The sequence below is a fragment of the Orycteropus afer genome, unplaced genomic scaffold, assembly GCF_000298275.1.
Source record: "Orycteropus afer afer isolate SDZICR_OR568_19922 unplaced genomic scaffold, OryAfe1.0 scaffold00098, whole genome shotgun sequence".
Lineage (NCBI taxonomy): Eukaryota > Metazoa > Chordata > Mammalia > Tubulidentata > Orycteropodidae > Orycteropus > Orycteropus afer.
In genome coordinates this window covers 3,782,248-3,786,531 of record NW_006921685.1, presented here as the reverse complement: position 1 = coordinate 3,786,531, position 4,284 = coordinate 3,782,248, and the positions used below count along the sequence as shown (strand labels likewise).

General features: G+C 37.0%; 1 pseudogene; it reads left to right on the top strand.

Moving 5' to 3' along the window:
* Positions 1-4,284, top strand: part of LOC103198631 — a 72,368-nt pseudogene that overhangs the window by 33,138 nt on the left and 34,946 nt on the right.

Genomic DNA, 4,284 nt, shown 5'->3' with positions numbered 1-4,284 from the left:
CCTTCAAAATACCTTTTTTGGATCATAATCATTTGAAAATAGAATTTTGGATTGAGAAAAAAAAACTCACTAATTTGTATTAATATATTAATACACATTTTGGTTAGAATATCTTCCAAAATAAATTGACCTCTTTTTTTAATTAATAAAAAGAACATACTAAATATGTAGATCTACCATTTGTTGGTCAGTTTGTCATACTGTGGTGGCTTGTGTGTTGCTGTGAGGCTGGAAGCTATGCACTAGTATTTCAAATACCAGCAGGGTCACCCATGGTAGACAGGTATCAGTGGAGCATCCAGACTCAGACAGACTGAAAAGAAGCACAGGGCCATCCAGTTTTTTGGGGAAAAAATAGCCACTGAAAACCTTATGAATAGCAGTGAAACACTGTCTGATATATTACTGGAAATTTTTTGAATAGCAGTGAAACATTGTCTGATATATGCTGGAAGATGAGCCCTTCAGGTTAGAAGACACCCAAAATATGACTGGGGAAGAATTGCCTGCTCAAAGTAGAGTCAACCTTAATGATGGGATGATGTTAGCTTTCAGGATTGTTTTGGTTATCTAGTGCTGCTATGACAGAAATATGACAAATGAGTGACTTTACCAAACAGGGATTTTTCTCTTACAGTTTAGAAGGCTAGAAGTCTGAGTTCAAAGTGTCAGCCATGGACTAACCCCTTATTCTGTTCAAACAACAGCCTTCTGGTTCACGTACACATTCCTCATGAGCATAACTAAGTGTTCTCAAATTCCCATTTTCTGCAAAGCTACCCATAATTTGTTATGATCCACACAGTCAAATAGCTTTGCATAGTCACTACAATACATATAAACATCTTTCTGGTGATCTTTGCTTTCAGTAAAGATCCATCTAACATCAGCAATAATATCACTCATTCCATGCCGTCTTCTGAATTCAGCTTGAATTTCTGGAAGTTAATATACTGCTGCAACAATTTTTGAATTATCTTCAGCAAAATTTACTTGTGTATGATATTAATGATATTATTCATTAATTTCCACATTCTATTGGATCAACTTTCTTTGGAATGGGCACACATATCAATCTCTTCCAGTCAGCTGTCCAGGTAGCTGTCTTCCACATTTCTTGGCATTACTAAGTAAGTGCCTCCAGCACTGCATCTGTTTGTTGAAATGCCTCAACGGTATTCCACCAGCTCCTGGAGTCTTGTTTTTCACCAATTCCTTCAGTACAGATTGGACTACTTCCTCCAATACTACTGATTCTTCATCATATGCTACCTTCTGAAATAGTTGAGCATTGACTAATTCTTTTTGGTATAGTGACTCTGTGCATTCCTTCCATTTTCTTTTATGTTTCCTGCATCTTTCAATATTTTGCACGTGGAATCCTTCAGTATTGCAACTGGAGATTCAAATTTATTCTTCAGTTCTTTCAACTTCAGAAATGCTGAGCTTGTTCTTCCCTTTTAGTTTTCTAATTCCAGGTCTTTGCACATTAAAATACTTTACTTTGTCTTTTCTAGGTATCCTTTGAAATCTTCTGTTCATTTCTTTTATTTTGTCATTACTTCCATTCACTTTAGCTACCCTCAGTTCAAGAGCAAGATTCAGAGTTTGTTTCTGACATCGATTTTGGCCTTTTGTTCCTTTCCTGTCTTTTTAATGATCTTTTGCTATCTTCGTGTTTGGTGTTCTTGATGTCATCCCTCCACTCATTTGGTCTTTAGTCATTGGTGTTCAGTGTGCCAAATCTACTCTTCAGATAGTCTCTAATTTTAGTTGGGATATACTTAAGATGGTATTTTCATTCTCTTGAACTTGCTTTAATTTTCTTTAGCTTCAAGTTGAATTTGCATGTGAGCAATCAATTTTCTGTTTTACAGTCAGCTCTTGGCCTTGTTTTTTTTTTTTTTTTTTTTTTTTAAATTTAATTTAATTTTGATTTGGGTGAAGATTTACAGAGAAAATTCACTTTCCATACAGCAGTCCACATGTACTTTGTCTCATGTCATTGACCACAGTTTACCACAATGCAACAGCTCCCCTCCCACTTCCACCCCATAGTTACCTCTTCCCAGTGTCCATCCCTCCATACTCTCCTGCCCCCTGAGCTGTCTCCCTGTGCATAAGCAGCCCTTCCTTCTCCCATGATTATTCTCTCCAGGGTGTGTGTCTACTTGAGGTAAATGTTTAACTCACATGCCTGTACTTTGTTTGTCTTGGACTTGTTTTGACTGATGATATTGATCTTCTCTATCATCTCTTTCCACAGATGTATTCAATTTGATTCCTGTGTATTCCATCTGGTGAGTTCCACATATACAGCCACCATTTATGTTGTTGAAAAATGCATTTGCAATGAATAAGTCATTGTTGTTGTTGTTGTTGTTGTTTGCCGTCGAGTTGGCCCCGACTCATAGCGACCCCTCCTTGGGTTTCTGAGGCAGTATCACTACGGAAGTAGGATTGCCCAACCTTCCTTCTGAGGAGTGGCTGGTGGGTTTGAACCGCCAGCCTTCTGGTTAGCAGTCAAGTGCCTTAGGTACTATGCTACCAGAGCTCCCGAATAAGTCATTAGTCTTGCAAAATTCTATTATGTGGTTTCAAGCATCATTTCCATCACCAATGTCATATTTCCCAACTACTGATGATTCTTCTTTGTTTCCAACTTTCACATTCCAGTCATCAGTAATAATAAATATATCTTGATTTCATTTTTGGTCAATTTCCTACTGCATAAGTTGGTAAAATATTCAATTTCTTCATCTATGGCTTTAGTAGTCAGTGGTAAGTTTGAATAATAGTAGTATAAATTGGTCTTCCTTGTAGGCATATGGATATTATTCTATCACTGACAGCATTGTACTTCAGGATACATCTTTAAATGTTCTTTTTGATAAGAATGCAATGTCACTCCTCTTCAATTTGTCATTTCCAGTAGACCATAGGATTGTCTGATTAAAAATGGCCAATGCCAGTCCATTTCAGCTCACTAATGCTTAGGATATAGATCTTTATGTATTCCATTTCATTTTTGGCTTCTAATTTTCCTAGATTCATACTTCATACACTGCACATTCCAATTGTTAATGAATGTTTGCAGCTGTTTCTTCCTATTTTGAGTGGTGCCTCATCAGGGAAAAAAGGTCCCAAAAGCTTTACTTCATCCATGTCATTAAGGTTGACTCTGCTTTGAGGAATGAAAGTAATACTATTAAAACAACAACAACAACAACAACAAAAGTTGGGATTAATTCTCTAAGCATAAGGAAAGAAAATGATAGGATTTTGCCCCATAAAAATGTGAAGTTTGCCCCTGATACTATGGCCCTTAAATCCTCTTCAAGCCTGAAACTGAGCTCCCTCTCCCCATCCCCAACCCCACACAACCATGGCTCAACTTTCAGCCAAATAGACAGGCCTACAGGGTGAACCATAATACCAGAGAGGTATGCAATTATTAGAACAATCACTTTATGATATCAAAAGGGCAGCATTTGCCTTGGGATAATTCTAAGAAGGCAAGAAGGGATAGGGAAGAAGGAGAATGTTAAACACAGGGAAGCTGTGTGAAGACTGCTACTACATTGTGGGAATTGAAATGAATGTCACAAAACAAAATAAGTATGAATTGTTGAATGGAAATCAATTTGCTCTGTAAACTTTCACTCAAATTACAATCATAAAAAAAAAAGTGAAGTTTGTAAAGGTCTTGAAGGTCCTGCAAAGGTCTTAAAACTCTTCCTTGGACTGCATGTGGTCCCCAGATCATCTTTGTGGTTCTTTCAGTCTATCAGCTGACCCTAGTGCTGTTGAAGGCAAGAATGGCTCACAGGTGCCACATACAGCTCCCAGGCCTCAGAATACAGTCTAATGGGACGTTCAGAAGAAGTGAGTTTCTCATTTGAACAAGGACTCAGTAGACGGTTATTAATTAAAGGGGGAAAATATGGAGAAGAATTTCAAATTCTAGTGGAATCTAGACCTATCGGACCCATTGAGACTTCAGAATCCTCTGAATCTACTGTCCTGAGATGATCCTTAAACTTCGACTGAAATTATACCATGAAGTCATTTTTAAACCAAATGACAGTTGAGCTCAATTAATAAAAAATGATTACCTTGAACATTATACTCTTTTAAAGAACTATCTATATGAAATAAAATGGGCAACAGCAACTATAAACTATAGATGAGAAATTTAAGGAACAATGAGTCTAAGTATATGGGGTTGAAATAATTTGGGTAAAGATACTGAGAATGATGACACAACATGAAGAATGTAACCAA